Consider the following 18986-nt stretch of genomic DNA (forward strand, 5'->3'; position numbering starts at 1 on the left):
ATATTATAAAAAATGACATCAACTTACTTGAAAAGTTACATTATGATATTTCATATTTTTATTGTTAGGGTTCACTGTTAATTCTTTTGTGTGTAGCTGCAAGCTTTAAATGCAACTGGATGAATTTGAAGTTACTTATATTTAGTTTCAGGAGGCACATCTAAACCAGTATAATACATTTGACCCTTACACATAGTTCTATACCAGTGTCTCCCAACCCTGGCCCTGGAGTACTCCCAACACTGCACATTTTGGATGCATCTCTTATGTGAGATCTTGGAGTCATTTTGAATTTTTGAGTTTTGAATTGAATCAGGTGTGTTTGATTAGAGAGACATCTGTGCAGAGCTGGGCTACTCCAGGAACAGGGTTGGGAACCACTCTTCTATATGACTGTCCTCTTTTTGTCGTTGTGTTTTTCATCTATGATAACACAGATGCTGCATCACTGGTGAAAGTGATTAAGCATAAAGTACATACTATCTACCTTTTTGTTACCAGTACATAGAGGATTTATGCTGTTTGCTAGGTTTACTTAATGATCTAATATAACATTTTGTCACTTAAAATTTCAAAGATAAGTCACACAATGATAATCATATCTACATTAAAGAGTGACAGCTTTACCAGTTAAATTACAATTGATGTTCTGTAAAAATATTGACCAAAAAGGATGTTGGCTTAAATATTTTCAGAGTTAGGATGTGTTTAACTGTCTTTTTAAACCAGGGATAAAATAAAGCATAGACCAGAGGATTCAGACCTGAGTTAATATACACAACCCACGTCAAAATATTTCTGGTTGTGGAAGAGGTTACTGATATAGAACAGATATAGTATGGAATAAAGCAAAGCAGATGAATTGCTACAATGATTCCTAATGTCAGAGCTGCTTTACTCTCAGATTTCCTCCTCACTGAACCTTCCCTTACACATTTACCACCCTTCATCATAGAGTTTATAACTTTCACTTGCTGATGTACTACATAGAAAATCCTCAAATATAAAGTTATGATCAGGATACAAGGAAAAATAAAAGCCATGAACAGATCAGTGACATTCCAGGCAAAATCCAAAGTTAAAGAACACTCTCCATAGCACATGTCTGTTCTGTGTGAAGTGTCTAAATGTCCATTATTAATTACAACAGTAGTGTTATAAGCTGAGGAACAAACCCAGCTCAGACAGATGCTCACTAAAGTTTTAGTTGTGGTTATTTTCTGTGGGTACAGTAAAGGGTGACACACAGCTAAATAACGATCAACAGCTATTAAAACTAAATTACTGAGAGATGCTGAGAAGAACAATCCAAGGATTATAATATACAGTCTACAGAAAGTGTCTCCAAAGTACCAACATGTCTCCATCAGTCTAGTGGCCTCTATGGGCATGACAAGTCCAATAAGAAGATCAGCCACAGCCAGAGAGAGAATAATCAGGTTGGTTGGAGTGTGAAGCTTCTTGAAGTGAGAGATGGAGATGATCACCAGCAGGTTCAGAAACACAGTCCATGCTGACAGCAGTGATACAAACACATACATGATATTGTATTCATATCTGGAGCGTTTTCCTTTCATACATGATGAGTTGATGGCAGGAAAACAGTACTGAGTCTCATGATCCTCTGTCTCATAGGCCATGATTGAGTCTCCTCCTGTTAGGAGTTTGTTCTGCTCTCCTTACTGTCCTTTCATTTATACAGTGTCTAAATCAGACTGGCCCACCCATCTACTGCCCACTCTGATGTAACCTACAAAAAAAAAAAGTCAATTTTAAATTATTTTTGAAATTAATTTAATGCCCTCGCGGAGGTCTGTGCACGCCACTGTCCTATAGTCATGCATCATAAAACAATACCATTAAAATAATAAAGTACTTAAGAGAAGACCACATAACACAACCCTCAGTTTCCTAGTGTACCAGCTATTGCAGTTATTTAAACATCCTGCTGCAGTTGCTCATTAATAAATTTTAACAGACAAAGGGACAAAAAAGTATTTGTATCGGAAAACATCCTAAAATTACTGAAAAAATGTCTCATTTTACCCCACTCTCCTCTAATGGCCTAATCTCGTGCTTTTGATGTGATCGAGTAATTATTGTTGTTTCTATGCTGTCTACTTTTCCTTTGCTCTACTATTCTCTCCATTACTTTACATTGCTTTCAGAATCCGGATTGATGGGGATTAAGATGACGTGGACATGGGTGATGCGCAGCTAATATGTCAACGCTTTTATCTGGTTCCTTTTGAGAAACGAAAATGCTTGACAATGGCATAGCTCAGAATTCATTTTCTAGTGGGGCATCACTGTGCTTGTTGGAAAAAAAAAAAAAAAAATCAGATGGTACATATAGGTTTTGTACAGACTATCAAAAGTTAAATAAAATAAATAGAAGTTGGATCTCTTGAAAAGTTTCTGGCAAATGACATTAACAACATGTGCCCAAGAAGTAACCGCTTTTATTACACCATCAGGGTTCTAATTTAGTGTAGTTCTTTTATTATTATTTTTTTTTCTGTGTGTGTTATGATTTTGTTTTTTTTTCAAAGAAGGGATGTGATGTCCCACTCTAGGCTTTGTGTGTGCTTGTGGTTTATGGTGTATGATAATTGTTGTGTCTGGTCTTCCTTTTTGTTGCAGTTATATTATTATTTTTTTTCTGCTGATGCCCTCTATAGTGTCAACTTCGACCACTGGGTGGCGCATATCCCTTTTTGTTGTTACACAGCAGAAAAAGGAAGGAAACAGTGCTGGTAGAATGCATGTAGTGAAGTTGCCACTCAGGATTGGTCACTTGTCTGTTGTCTGGCTACCAGTTTCTTTGAAGCTGTTGATTTGTCAAACAAGCAGTGACAAGTGTCTCATATTCTCCTGATAACAGACAGAAATATATCATCTGAGAAATCAGTTACAGTAAACTCTGAAGACCAATTATAGTCATTATAGTTTGCTGTTGAGTAAATGTGCACCTGAGGGTGCTGTTAACACCTGTGCTGAATGCAGAAACGATCTATTCATTAGAGGTGTGAAATGCACTGATGCAATAGCTGCTGCTCATTATTCAGGGGTCAGTTACATAATATTTTGTTTTGATGTATTTTAGAAGTAAAAGAAGTAGAACTTTTATTCGACAAGTAGTTATACAAAAAATCCTTTTGGTACAGAAAAATCCAACAGTACAGAGAAACACAAAGCCTTCTTATACACACAATGGACCACTTTTGTTATGGTGCTTCATTCTGCATTTATTGTGACTGCATGGAAAACAGTCTTCAGGATTTGTCCTATTGAGTTCTACTTTGGAAGAATATGAGGGTGAAATAATAATGACAGAATTTTTATTTTTGGGAGAAATATTCCTTTAATTGCACAACAGTAATCAAGCCAGATTATGACCTGAGTGACTCTTCTTTTTCTGATAAAATCTTTTTTAAATCTTCATAAGATTTAACAGATCCTAACAAATAAAAATTAGTGACCGGTTTTAAGTGTTACTGTAAAACTTGATCTGAAGCAAGTCTGGCTATGGATATATTGTTGCCCGTTAAAAACTTTTTAGAGCCCGGTCACTTGTTTCTTTCTTTTTTTTTCTTTCCAGTATATTAGTATTAAATAGGAAAATAATTATCATTTGTTGTAAATACAATGGGCTTTGCAATTGACACTGTGGGTGGGCCTTTCTCTCGGTAGTCACATGGCTAATCACAGTGCGGTCATATACATATTACTGACACCAAACACACTGAAAAAACATGAAGCATATATACACAACTGACTATCAACATGTCTGAATGTTAAAAATGATCTCAGCCATATAAAAAAATAAGGCCATGACAAGAACACAGGCCTAGTTATGGTAAGTACTGGTTATTTATGACAAAACAGCATAAAAGTAGCTTGTTCATGATCATTTAAATGTAAACATCTTTTTAAAAAAAAAATCATGTTAATGTGCTAATGGCAATTATACATTTGAAATTCAGTGTTTACATCTTTTTTACAAATTGAGACAAAAGAATTGTACATTAGTTTGTGCTTTAGCATTTAAAAAATACATCCCCCAGCCCACCGTTCTATAAAAGTCATGAATAATCTGCTAAAACGTCCATGAGAGAGGATGCTGGCTCTAAAATTTTAAGAGTTAAGATGTGTTTAACTGATACTTTGAACCAGCGGTAAAATAAAGCATAGATAAGAGGATTCATTCCTGAGTTAGCATACAAAGTCCATGCTAGAAATGTCATAGCGTCATAAGAGATTTCTTTAGCAGTAGTAACAGCTGTTATATACAATATATAGAATGGAATAAAGCACAGCAGATAAACTGTCACAATGATTCCTAATGTCATAGCAGCTTTACTCTCAGATTTCCTCTTCATTAAACCTTCTATTTCATGTTTTCCAGCCTTCAGAGAGTTTATAACTTTTACTTGCTGGTGTACAACATAAAATATCCTCAAATATAAAGATATGATCACAGTGCAAGGAATAAGGAAAGTTATGAACAAATCCATGATCCTCAATGAAAAAGAAATTTTTAAATAGCACCCTCCATAGCACTCGTCAGTCTGGGCTGTGTCAAAATATCTGGTATTAATTACAAAGGCAAAATTGCCACTGAAGCAGAAAATCCAGCAGAAACAGATGCCCATAAAAGTTTTAGTCAGTGTCATTTTCTGTGGATACAGTAAAGGGTGACACACAGCCACATAACGATCAACAGCAATTAAAACTAAATTACCAAGAGACACAGAAAGCAGCAGTCCAAGGATAACTAAAAAAACACCACAAAAAGTGTGTCCAAAGTACCAACACGTCTCAATCAAATTTATGGCATCCACAGGCATGACAATAAGTCCAATAAGCAGGTCGGAAACAGCCAGAGAGAGAATAATCAGGTTGGTTGCAGTGTGAAGCTTCTTGAAGTGAGAAATGGAGATGATCACCAGCAGGTTCAGAAACACGGTCCATACTGACAGCAAAAATAAACACACATACATGATATTGTATTCATGTCTAGAGCGTTTTCCCTTAATGCATGACGAGTTGATAGCAGGAAAGCAGTATTGACTCTCATGATCCTCTGTCTCATAGGCCATGAGTGAGTCTCCTGCTGTTAGGAGTTTGTTCTGCTCTCCTTACTGTCCTTTCATTTATACAGTGTCTGAATAAGACTGACCAACCCATCTACCACCCACTCTTATGATAATGCATGATGAAAAATTGTTTCAACCGTGGCAATCAAATAGCTGTACATTAGAGGCAAACATGAAAGACGTGACACTGAAACCTTTTGCTTTTCAGTGATGCTATATGTGCCACACCAATACAGTAGGTGTCAGAATGAAGTCCAAAAATGATGTATCAGCTAGTAAAGCATAAACAAAAAATACCTAGAGCACTGTTAAGCCCTGAGGCCTGTCTCAAGGAGCAGGTTTAAACAGCTACCCGGTTAAGGTTGAGTAGAGTTTGCTTAAATGTTTTTTCAATCTAAAAGTAGATCAGTGATAATATTGTTGTTCAAATCCATATTAACTAAAGTGACATAGATTACTTTGCCCGGGGCAGGTTTTGTTCTGCTCTGATCAAAGTTATGCTGTATTTCTGACCAATCAATGATGAGGTGTATCACTGTTTAAAAACATATGAAGATCTAATGAAGTCTACAAATAATGGATAACATATGACCATATGTACTTGAACAACTGATTCAAAAATGAAAATTCAACCATTGTGTTTACTCGCCTTGGTGTTTTCTAACACCTTATGACCTTTCTTTTTCAGAACACAAAAAAGAAATTTGAAAAAAGAGAGGTCCTGCTCACGCATATACATATAATGACAGTAAATGGTGATCACCTTCAAGTTTTAAAAAAGCTGCAATAGTATCATAAAAGAATCCCACTCAAAACTCTTCAACTTGTTTCATGGAACAGGCCTCTGTTCTGCAATACTGTGTTTCCATATTATAGAATTGCTGCTGTCAATTAACTACTAACTCCCTTTGCAGTGAATGAAAGCGCTTTAATTGTGCCACTGTCACTGACATACACTCATGTGACGTCATGGCTACTGCAGGTGCATCAGTGGCCACAAACACAATGAGTGAGCCGAGCCGAGCCGAGCCGAGACAAGCGGAACCAAGTATGGTGTCCCATACTCAGAATTTGTGCTCTGCATTTCACCAATCCAAGTGCACACACACAGCAGTGAGTATTGAACACACACACCATTTTTGCTGCTCCGTCCATGGAGCAATTGGGGGTTAGGTGCCTTGCTCAAGGGCTCAAGGGCGGAGCCGGGGGTGGCCAGACCCCGACATGGCTCACATTTGCTATTTCTGTCTCTTTTTTTCTTGACAAGAATTGCATTTATTAAGATGTAGAACCTTCTCTTTACAACCACAACACGCAGAAGACATTTGAGCCGCGTACTCCAACTTCACCTCCAACTCGTCTTACATTTTAGGCACAGTATTGACTATTTTTGCTCTATATTGTCAACGAAAATAGTTCCAAATAAATCCAGAACAGAAGTGTTGCGCATCTCCGGGCAACACAGGTATTTGGTTCCTGAATGAATCATCAGTCACTTGCTTCGTTCCTGAATGAATCAACCCTTTTGAATGAATTGAATGATTCCATGACTCATTCATTAAGACAGTGACTTGCCGCCGCCTATTGGCGGTTATAGTTTCATATTTAAAAACATAATTTATTTTTTTCCCCATATTTCTGTTCAAAATGTTATATTTATAACATTTATCTCATAACATTAGTCATGCAGTTATAATTGCAATATTTAATTTTTAAGTGTGTTCATGCTACCCCTGAGCTGCATCAGTCTGTGTAAATACATCTAATGCCACTTTAGATGCAGTTTTTGTGCCACATCTGCAGTGCAAGCATGGATTTTGTTGATACTGATTGGTAGCAGGCTATGGTGTCTTATTATTCTAATTCTAAATATATATACATAGTTTAAAAATTTGACATAAATACGCATACATTTAATTAGGTTGGAAAACTCAACCAAAAATATATGGACAACACCACTTTTTGTGAATCTCTGTGTAAATATGTACACAGAGAAAAAATAAAAAATAATTTACCCCCGGTTCCCTTTCATGGGAACATCGACGCTGTGTTGAATCACATTGGGATCACTTCTGCGTGATTACGTCTTGAAGCACTCGTGAAATCGAACCAATAGTGTGACGGGACGTCAGAGCGGGTGACGTCACGGACCAGGAAACTATAAAGCACTCCTGAGAACAAAGAACGCCAGCTTCTGTGTCTTCAGCAGCGCTCTGCGTTTTCGTGTGTCTTATTTGGTGTTGTCTGTCCGCTACATATACAGCAAAACAAAAATATCTCTTCGTCTGAGGACAAGAGTATTTTCTGTTCACCAAGCATATATATATATATAGTAAATAGACACTTATTATGGCGACAAGCAAGCAGCAGTTTATCAAGTGTGTTCCTCCCTGCCCTCGCTTCATTACGGGCAGGGATACACACGAGATGTGCGTTGCTTGCTTGGGAGTGGAGCATGCCCAGGCAGCTCTTGAGGGAGCTGTCTGTGTGCATTGTGAAAAACTGATGCTCCGTACACTGCGTTCACGCTGGGCGTTCTTCGACAAAGAGAAAGAAGGCGCCGCGGCGAGTGTTCCCCAGGGATCGGGTCCCGCTACTGCCGAGGCACAACGACGGCTTCATTCCTGGGGTTCACAAATGGATCTGGTGGAGGGGTTAGAGACGGGCCCAGCCTTATCTCGGCCCTCACCTGCCAGACCCAGTGTCTCTCCTCTGGTTGTGGAAGCACGCGCTGCGGTTTCTTCCCCCAGGAGAGAGGCACCGGCGCTTCATCTATCCAGCTCTGAGGAGTTGGATGGGATGAGCATCGAGGCTGGAGAAGAGGTCTCGCCATCCTCATCTCGGCCCTCACCTGCCAGACCCAGTGTCTCTCCTCTGGTTGTGGAAGCACGCGCTGCGGTTTCTTCCCCCAGGAGAGAGGCACCGGCGCTTCATCTATCCAGCTCTGAGGAGTTGGATGGGATGAGCGTCGAGGCTGGAGAAGAGGTCTCGCCATCCTCATCTCCAGCATATGAGGAGCTGTTGGAGGTTGTGACTCGGGCGGTGGCTAAATTAAATATCGACTGGCCAGCCGAAAGACCTGAAGCACGGCAGAAAAGCAAGTTAGATGAGCGCTTTCTGCCTGCCCGGTCACAGCCTCAGCGTCGGGGATTGCCATTCTTCCCCGATCTCCACACTGAGGTGTCAAGATCGTGGCAGAAGCCGGCTCAATATAGAGTTTACAGCCCCCAGACATCGATATATTCTAACATCGTGGGGCTGAAACAACATGGTTATGGGACGATGCCCCGGGTCGAAGAGACGCTTGCGGGCTATCTCTCGCCCGAGTCTGCGTCGTCCCTTAAATCCCCGAAGCTGCCCACCAGGCCGTTACGAACAACATCAGCCCTGGTGGCCAAAGCATATGCCTCAGCAGGTCAGGCTGCAGCCTGTCTACATACAATGTCAATCCTGCAAGCCTATCAGGCCGACGTGCTAGGGGAGATCAATGAGAGCGGTGAGGCGAGTTTTGAGACAATTCAAGAGCTGCGAAAAGCCACCGATCTAGCTCTCTGGGCCACCAAGGAGACGGCAAAAACAATCAGCCTTTCTATGGCAACCCTGGTGGCCACGGAGAGGCACTTATGGTTAAATCTCTCCGACATCAGAGAAAGAGATAAAAGCGAGGATTCGCCATTGTCTCCCCTGGGCCTCTTCGGCGATTCTGTCACCTCGGTCGTCGAGAGGTTCCAGGAGGCCAAAAAACAGTCAGCGGCCTTTCAAAAGTTCCTCCTTTGCCGCTCTCTCCCCGCCAAGGCTGCTGAGCGGGAGCAGCCTCGGCCATCTACCAGCTCCTCATCTGCGCATAGAGTGCAGCAAAAACAAAGTGTCGCCACCCGTGCTCCCCAGCAAAGATCTTGGGGACCGGGGCGGGCGACACAGTCGAAGCCTTCCAAGGGTAAGACAGATCTGCGGACTGTCATTATCGCGAGGAAGGCTTCGAAGAAGTCCTGATGCCAGTGGCGCAGGAATTCAAAGGGCAGCCCCCTCCGGAGAGGGTCCTGTATTAAAATCTATAAAATTAACCCCTCTTCGGTGCCCTCAGGGGGCCGTTCTGCCAACCCTGCCACCTCGTGTGCTTCAGGGCGCAGCGGCCCCCACGACCCTCCAAGGAGGGCCGGCCAGTCACTCACTGTAAAACAGCTTCAGAGACTGTTGGGTCTGATGGCAGCTGCGTCCAACGTGATACCTTTTGGCCTGCTGCACATGAGACCCTTACAGTGGTGGCTCAGGACCAAGGGGTTTTCCTCGAGGGGAAATCCTTTCCGCATGATCAAGGTCACGCGGCGATGCCTTCGTGCCTTAGTCATGAGGAAGAAGCCTTGGTTTCTGTCCCAGGGACCTGTGCTGGGAGCTCCTTGTCGTTGTGTAATGCTAATGACGGATGCGTCTCTCACACGCTGGGGGGCGATCATGAGTGGTGGCTCGGCTCGGGTCTTTGGGAGGACCATCATCGTTCCTGGCACATAAATTGGCTGGAAATGATGGCGGTATTTCGAGCTCTCAAATACTTCCTCCCAGACCTGTGGGGCCACCATGTGTTAGTTCGCACAGACAACATGTCGGTGGTTTCCATCAGTCATGTACTGCAATTTCTCCAAGAAAAATTCTCGGATGGCCTATCTCCTTCTACATTGAAGGTTTATATTGCAGCTATTTCCGCCTATCATGCGCCTTTGGGGGACGTTTCTGTGGGAAAGAACCCCCTAGTTATACGTTTTCTCCATGGTACCCAGAGGCTGAGGCCTTCTGTGCATGCAAGAACTCCGTCCTGGGACTTGGCCATTGTTTTGGAATGGTTGGCTGCTGCCCACTTTGAACCTTTAGAGGAAGTATCTGAAAAGTTCCTCACTTTGAAAACCATATTTCTGTTGGCTATATCATCTTTCAAAAGAACTGGAGATCTACAAGCACTCTCGGTTGCTCCTTCATGTCTGGAATTTGCGCCTGGAATGGTCAAGGCTTTCCTGCATCATAGACCTGGCTACATACCCAAGGTCCCCACCAATGTCCCAGGGCCCATTGTTCTGCAGGCCTTTTGTCCTCCACCCTTCTCAAATTCGGATCAGGAGAAACTAAATCTGCTGTGCCCGGTAAGGGCTTTAGACACCTACGTCCACAGAGCTGCCCTGTGGCGCAAGACTGATCAGTTATTTGTCTGTTACGGGTCCCCTAAGAAAGGGGGCCCAGCGTCTAAGCAGAGAATGAGCAAGTGGGTGGTCGAGGCCATCTCTCTTGCCTATGAGTCATCCGGGCAGCCTTCGCCTTTGGCTGTCTGGGCACACTCCACCAGGGGTATGGCTGCTTCAAAAGCTTTGTTCTCGGGAGTTCCCATCAATGAGATCTGTGATGCGGCTGGGTGGTCATCTCAGCATACCTTTATTAGGTTTTACAACCTTGACTTGGGCTCCACTCCGGGGTCCGCGGTGCTCTCGTCCCAAAGATAACGGACAGGCACTTGGTCCTATGGTCTAGTTGGGATAGGGTTCCCAATGCGATTCAACGCAGCGTCAATGTTCCCATGAAAGGGAACGTCTCGGGCTATGGTTGTAACCCTGGTTCCCTGAATAGGGAACGAGATGCTGCGTTGCTTAGCCATACTCCCTGCACACCTGGAAGCGTCTGCTTCATCCATATCAGAAGCTGGCGTTCTTTGTTCTCAGGAGTGCTTTATAGTTTCTTGGTCCGTGACGTCACCTGCTCTGACGTCCCATCACACTATTGGTTCGATTTCATGAGTGCTTCAAGACGTAATCACGCAGAAGTGATCCCAATGCGATTAAACGCAACTTCTCGTTCCCTATTCAGGGAACCAGGGTTACAACCGTAACCCGAGACGTTTCACAGACAAGGCTTAAAGGATTAGTTCACTTTCATATAAAATTTTCCTGATAATTTACTCACCCCCATGTCATCCAAGATGTTCATGTCTTTCTTTCTTCAGTCGAAAAGAAATTAAGGTTTTTGATGAAAACATTCCAGGATTATTCTCCTTATAATGGACTTATGCTGTATGTCCTACGCCTTCCCTATTCAACTTACGGAAAAAAAGTAACTGCCGCTGCGTTCGTTCCGTAAGTTGAATAGGGAAGGCGTAGGACATACAGCTTAAGCTTTTTGAAGAATACGAAAGTACGGTTTTGACGGAAGCACTTGGAAGGCGATCATTTGTTTATATAAAGTATATACATTTACATTTTTTTCGAAAGTGACCGATCATTTCGTTAGATAAGAACCTTATTTCTCGTCTGGTATCGTTTAAAGCCCTTTGAAGCTGCACTGAAAAATAATTTTGACCTTCAACCATTTGGAGGCCATTGAAGTCCATTATAAGGAGAATAATCCTGGAATGTTTTCATCAAAAACCTTCATTTCTTTTCGACTGAAGAAAGAAAGACATGGACATCTTGGATGACATGGGGGTGAGTAAATTATTAGAAAAATTTTATATGAAAGTGAACTAATCCTTTAAGCCTAGTCCCAGACTAAAATGCATGTTTGAGCTGTTTTAACTGAAAGCAACTTGCACAGGCATATCTTAAGATTGTTTTCTCTCAAGATGCACATCAGAAATGTTTTTTTTTTTCCTTTTTTTCTAAGGCATGTTTATAAAAGCTACTTAAATGTCCTAATTGAACTAAGGCCTAATCCTGGCTTCATCTAAGCCCTGTCTGTGAAACCGGGCCATGTTGTTTTCTTAAGAAACAGACCTAACCACTAATCCACCACTTTCTCAATTACAATTATGTACAAATTATTCAGTTGTGTTGTAGGAACTAAAACAATCCAGTACTTTATAGTCATTTTTATGTTGAAAAAATGAAGATTTCTGTGCCACCCCAGACTGGTTGCTGGACCCTGCTTGCACCCCTATGAAAATATCCTGGCTCCACCACTGCCTATACAGTACTAGTTAATGGCGATTAGCTGATAATGCTTCAAAACAGAGGCTATGTATATATGTATATTGTAGCATGCATGTATTTACAAACTCATAGGACCTGTTTACTCCTGGTATTAAGATGTGTTATTGTCGATCTGATCACAAGTGGACGACTACATATAGGTGTAAACAGGGTCTAAAACGTTTTTGACTCAGATGATGATGCCTAATGATATAATGATTTATTCATTTTATTCACTTATTTAGATACATAATAATGGGTATTTTTGCTTGTTATTGACTTTTACCATTTCTTTGCACATTGTGTTTTTCTGTCAATAATCAATATTTTACTACTATTTGAGATACGAAAAAAATTTCAGTTGTCATGTGCTTTACTTTTTCCCTTTAATGTACTCTACTTTCCCACAGCACACTGTGACTTCTAATCCAGAGATATTTACCTACATATTTACAACTTTAAATTTATTTTGGGTAAATTTAAAGTAACTCTCTGATAGATGTTTTAACCATCGTGTTATAAGCTATAAGCCATCTTCATCATTCAAAAAAAAAAAAAGTTGGTTCTGGGCTAATGGTTAGCGAGTCCTTGCTGGTTCGATTCCAGCAATGGCAGGAAATGATTGAGCTGCCATTGAGCAAGGTACCTAACCCCTAATTGCTCCCCAGGCAATTTTACATCTAAACCATGCACTATGGTAATATTGTACATCTAACCCTTAAACAGTTCTGTATGACTGTCCTCTTTTTGTCATTGTGTTTTTGATTTATGATGACACATGAAAGTGATGAAGCTTAAAGTACATAATACTTTATAATTTATTCCAGTAGACTGATGATTTGTGACTCTTGCTCAGTCTACACAATAAGACAACACAAAACAATTGAACATTTTGTCACTTAATTTTACTGTGTGTGAAAAGTTTGCCTAGTACCAGTTTAATTACAATTGATGTTCTGTAAAAATATTGACCAGAGAGGATGCTGGCTGAAATATTTTCAGAGTTAAGATGTGTTTAACGGTCTTTTTAAACCAGGGATAAAATAAAGCATAGACCAGAGGATTCAGACCTGAGTTTGTGTACACAACCCATGTCAAAACATTTATTATTGTGAAAGAGGTTACTAATATAGAACAGATATAGTATGGAATCCAGCACATCAGATAAACTGTTACAATGATTCCTAATGTCAGAGCAGCTTTACTCTCAGATTTCCTCCTCACTGAACCTTCTATTACACATTTACCACCCTTTAGAGAGTTTATAACTTTCACTTGCTTATGCACAACATGGAAAATCTTCAAATATAAAGTTATGATCAGGATACATGGAGACAGAAAGGACAAAATCAGATCAATGAATCTCCAGGCAAAACTAATTATAATGGAGCATTCGCCATAACACACATTTGATCTGTGTGTGGGGTTAAAATAGCCATTACTAATTACAAAGGCAGTGATATAACCTGAGGAGCAAAACCAGCAGAGACAGATGCTTATTAAAGTTTTAGTTGTAGTTATTTTCTGTGGGTACAGTAAAGGGTGACACACAGCCACATAACGATCAACAGCAATTAATACTAAATTACTAAGAGATGTTGAAAGAATCAGATTGACGATCATAGCAAACAACCCACATACATTGTTTCCAAAGTACCAACATGTCTCAATCAGTTTAACGGCTTCTATGGGCATCACAATAAGTCCAATAAGCAGGTCTGAAACAGCCAGAGAGAGAATAATCAGGTTGGTTGGAGTGTGAAGCTTCTTGAAGTGAGAGATGGAGATGATCACCAGCAGGTTCAGAAACACAGTCCATGCTGACAGCAATAAAAAAAAAACATACATGATATTGTATTCATGTCTGGAGCGATTTCCCTTGATACATGATGAGTTGATGGCAGGAAAGCAGTATTGAGTCTCATGATCCTCTGTCTCATAGGCCATGAGTGAGTCTCCTCCTGTTAGGAGTTTGTTCTGCTCTCTTTATTGTTGTTTCATTTATACAGTGTCTGGATCAGAGTAACCAACCCATCTACCGCCTACTCTGATGCTGCATAATGTTGTAATTATTTAATCATTGTATGTATTATTATATTTAGCCACACAATGACAGGGTAAAACAGTGCCAAAGCTTTCATTTATATGTATATGTACAGTACTGTATATATAATTTACATGACAAACATCTTTTTGCTGTTTCTTTTCACATGAATTATGTTTCTGTCAGTAATCAATATATCTATGTATTTCAATTTATTATATATTTTTTTCAATTGCCATATACTTTGAGATCAGATTTTTTTTCCCTTTAAAGGTGCAATATGTAAGATTTTTTGCAGTAAAATATCCAAAAACCACTAGGCCAGTGTTATATATTTTGTTCACTTGAGTACTTACAATATCCCATGAACGGTCAAATACACACACTTATGTGTCTAAATGCTGGTCTTGGTGAGTATCCTCATAAACACGTTTTAAGTGAAATTCAACATTTGAAAACTAATGTGTAAATTTGATCTGTGATCTCCCAGGTGAAAAAAGTACATTTCAATAATGTACTTAAAGTGCTCTATTTTCGCGCACTAATTTTGTACTTAATATACTAAAAATTCTTCTTTAGTAGGCCTACTTCTTAAGATAAACTTAAGAACATCTAAGTGTACTACAGAGATACAGAGATGGTATATTAAAAGCACATTTTAGTTCATATTTCATGGTGTCTCAAAATAGTACAGTTGAGTGCACTTAGATGTTCTTAAGATTATCTTAAGAAGTACTGAAGAATCATTTTTAGTATATTAAGTTCTCGAATCTGATTGGCTGATAGCCGTGCGTTATTCTAGCACTCTTACCTTTTCACCGTTTGTATCACTCCGCTTGAAGCAACTGTCATGGCGGCCGAGCAAATCCACCGTAATTTTTTGCAAATACTTCACTTGTTGTACCACGAACTGTAGTTTTAAGAGTTTTTAGGCAAGAATGTAGTTGTTTAGACATTAATTATGTGACTTATATTTAATCATAGCGCCTATTTTACAATTTGTTAAGACGTTTTCGGAGATGCGAGCTCCAGGCCGTCAACGGTCGTTCAGGGGTCGTATAACCGACGATAACAGCTTATTCTCGGCCAGTGCTTCGGGGATTTGCCGCTGGCTCTTATAGTGGTTAAACATGAGACACAATTCATCTTTGGTCTTATTAATCTATTGTTCCAGAGCAAGTCGAATTGTGCTATGTTAAATTTGATAATGTAATATTAAGGCTATATTTACTTCCTCTGGATAGCATAGCATAGCATATTGGCTACAACTAGACGGGAAATATCAGACGAAGACTCTTCTCCGCTCTTCAAATATATAAAACATTAGCCTTTATACATATAGTGCAAAGAAAACGCTTTACATTTATTTTTATTTTTTTCAAACATCAGCTCTTCATTTACCTTTGCATTGCAAAGAAGCAGAGATCTCCAAACTGTGTGCAGCACTTCATTCACGATAGAGGATTTATGAGGTTTTACTGACAGTTTGAGGATCCAATGGAGTCACGAGGTTTTGTCACAAGCTCTTTAAAATCCTATTCATTAAAACCCACATACAGGCGTAAAGGGTGACTAATAGCATTGTTTTTTAAAAAAAACAAAAATGAGGAAATATAGAGATACGAGCCGGTTTCCACCTGAACACATGACAATATTTTCTTAGATGTGTAGCTTTTATTTTATTTATTTATTTTTTGGCATTTGGTAATTATCCACAGCACATTTGACAACCTGTCACGGGAACACTAGTGCTTTTGTACGTTTGACTGAACTGTACAATTTGTTTAGTTTGTAACTATTACTAAAGCTACCAATACTTATGACTCCATAATGATAAAAATTGAGGCAATCAGTTTCCTCACTTTTTCTAACATACAGTGATGGAGAATGTAATGTTAGGACGGCATGTATAAATGAGGCGATACAAGCATTGCTCCGTTTCTGTTATTTTATTTGCAACTGCGCCACGTTGCAGCATTAACGCACCCCGTACTGACTCCTGGTACCGTACATACCTTATTAGCTACGCATAACACAACAGGTACAAGTTGCTCTATACTTTACCGTATATAACCTAACAGATTCTCAAACTATCATTACAGAGAGAAAAAAAAAAAAAAAAGGTACAGATATACAGACTATCAGAACTCATGTGCAGTGCAGCTAGAACTACCACTAAAGTAAGCTATCAAATCTTTTGTTATGGAATCGTCGAAGGTCGGCTGTCAACCTGCGCCTGCGTAGGGCTCGCTGGAGTTGCAGATGTGCTGAGTCCCAGACCCTCTCGCTCTCCCGGAACCAGTAATCCACCGCCGGAACGTCTGATGGTTCCCCATCCCAGGGGAAGAGTGGGGGCTGGTAGCCGAGTACGCACTGGAAAGGGGTAAGGCTTGTAGTGGGCTGACGGAGAGAGTTCTGGGCGTACTCGGCCCAGCCCAGGAACTGGTTCCAGGAGTCCTGGTGGCCGTGACAGAAGGTACGCAGGAAACGGCCGATCTCCTGTATCTTCCTCTCCGTCTGCCCGTTCGTCTGTGGATGGTATCCGGAGGAGAGACTTATGGTCACACCTAGGAGTTTGAAGAAAGCCTTCCAGACTCGGGAGGTGAATTGGGATCCACGGTCTGATACAATGTCTTCAGGTAATCCAAAGTAGCGAAACACATGATTGAACAGCAACTCTGCCGTTTCCATGGCAGTGGGGAGTCCAGGCAGGGGAATTAAACGACAGGACTTGGAGAAGCGTTCGACGATCACTAGCACACATGTGCATCCATCGGAGACGGGAAGGTCGGTAATGAAATCCACTCCTAGGTGTGACCAGGGACGAGTGGGAACGGGCAGAGGTTGGAGCTTTCCGGAGGGAAGATGGCGTGGACTCTTGGAGACGGCACATTCCCTGCACCCTTGCACGTACCTCCTGACGTCGGATGTCATGTTGGGCTACCAGAAGCGCTGTTTTAACAGCGAGAGGGTTTCGTTGACCCCGGGGTGGCCAGTGCCCAGTGAAGTATGTGTTGAGTGGATGAGGGGTGTGCGTCGTGTCCGTGGTACATACTTCAATCCGGGGGGGCAACCCGGCGGAATGCTGTTGGAGGCATTGGACTCGGGGAGCATCTCTTCTGACCAGGAAATGGGACTCACCACAAGTTTCTCGGGGATGATGGGCTCTGGATCTTCGTTGTTCTCATCGAGGCTGTGGATACGAGATAGGGCATCGGCTTTCACATTTTTCGATCCAGGGCGATAGGAGATGGTGAAATCAAACCTCGTGAAGAACAGAGCCCATCTGGCCTGGCGGGGATTCAGTCTCTTGGCATCTCGTAAATATCCCAGGTTTTTGTGGTCAGTTAAAACCACGAAGGGGTGCTTTGCTCCCTCAAGCCAATGCCTCCATTCTTCCAGGGCGAGTTTGATGGCGAGGAGTTCGCGGTTGCCGATGTCATAATTTACTTCCGCCGGGTTGAGTTTCCTGGAGAAGAAAGCACATGGATGGAGTCTGCTGGGATTCCCCTGCTGCTGGGATAATACCGCTCCCACTCCGGTGGTTGAGGCGTCAACCTCGACGACGAAGGGGAGCTCTGGGTCAGGGTGAGCCAGGAGGGGAGCGGTCGTGAAGGCGGCCTTGAGGGCCTCAAAGTCTTGGGTGGCGGCTGGGGTCCAGGACAGAGACTTGGGCTTACCACGGAGGAGGTTGGTGAGTGGACCGGTGATGGAGCTATAGTGCTGGATGAAACGGCGATAGAAGTTTGCAAATCCTAGGAATCTTTGTAACTCTTTGATAGTGGAGGGAATGGGCCATTCTTTCACTGCTGTGACCTTCCTCTCGTCCATGCGGACGCCACTGTGGTCGATGTTATAGCCGAGGAATTGCACGGAGGGCTGATGAAAGGTGCACTTCTCGGCTTTAAGGAAAAGATGGTAATCCCCCAGGCGTTGGAGGACCTCCGCAACGTGTTGGCGATGTTCGGCCAAGCTCCGGGAGTAGATTAAAATGTCGTCAATGTAGACCAGGACAGACCGGTGCAGGAACTCCCGGAGCACCTCATGCATAAAGTCTTGGAATACGGAGGGGGCGTTGACCAGTCCATACGGCATGACGAGGTACTCATAATGGCCAGTAGGGGTCACGCCGTTTTACACTCGTTTTACAGCCGTTTTACACTCGTCCCCCTCACGTATTCTGATGAGGTTGTACGCGCTGCGGAGGTCCAGCTTGGTGAACACAGTGGCGCCGCGTAGATGTTCCAGGGCTGCTGGGACGAGAGGAAGGGGGTAACGGAACTTCACAGTGATTTGGTTGAGTGCTCTGTAATCAATGCAGGGCCGCAAGCCTCCGTCCTTCTTAGCCACGAAGAAGAAGCTAGAAGCAGCAGGGGAAGTGGACGGTCGGATGTAACCTTGCTTAAGAGCCTCGTCGATGTACTCCTCCATGGCTTTCTCCTCCGGAACGGATAGGGAATATATCTTCCCTCTGGGCACTGGCTCACCTGGGATGAGATCAATGGCGCAGTCCCATGGCCGGTGGGGAGGCAGCTTGGCGGCTTGTTTGGGACAGAAGACATCTCTGAAGTGGGAGTAACAGGCTGGGATGTCCGTAGAACGTTTTTCGAGAGGGCTTTCCACTGTAGTAGCCCCGACTTGGATTTCTTGGGAACTTGGAGAACTGGACGCGGGGAATTCGGGAAAACAGCCGTGGAAACACTGGTTACCCCACTTCAGGATCTCTCCTGTCCTCCAGGAGATGGTGGGGTTGTGCTGCTCAAGCCATGGGCGCCCTAGAATCACGTCAGATGTTGACTCCTCCAGAACCAGCAGCTGGATCTCCTCGGTGTGGAGCACTCCCACTTGGAGACGGAGGGGTCCCACGCTGTAACGTATTTTCTGTAATAGTTTTCCTGT

At 42.2% G+C, this 18986-nt stretch overlaps 2 pseudogenes; both read right to left on the reverse strand.

Annotated features, from left to right (window-relative positions):
- Positions 1 to 635: 635 nt before the first annotated feature.
- On the reverse strand, positions 636 to 1694 carry LOC127521027 (trace amine-associated receptor 13c-like; annotated as a pseudogene).
- An 11291-nt stretch (positions 1695 to 12985) lies between these two features.
- Positions 12986 to 14044, reverse strand: LOC127521024 (trace amine-associated receptor 13c-like; annotated as a pseudogene).
- Between the last annotated feature and the right edge of the window lie 4942 nt (positions 14045 to 18986).

The sequence above is a fragment of the Ctenopharyngodon idella genome, chromosome 10 (genome assembly GCF_019924925.1).
Source record: "Ctenopharyngodon idella isolate HZGC_01 chromosome 10, HZGC01, whole genome shotgun sequence".
Lineage (NCBI taxonomy): Eukaryota > Metazoa > Chordata > Actinopteri > Cypriniformes > Xenocyprididae > Ctenopharyngodon > Ctenopharyngodon idella.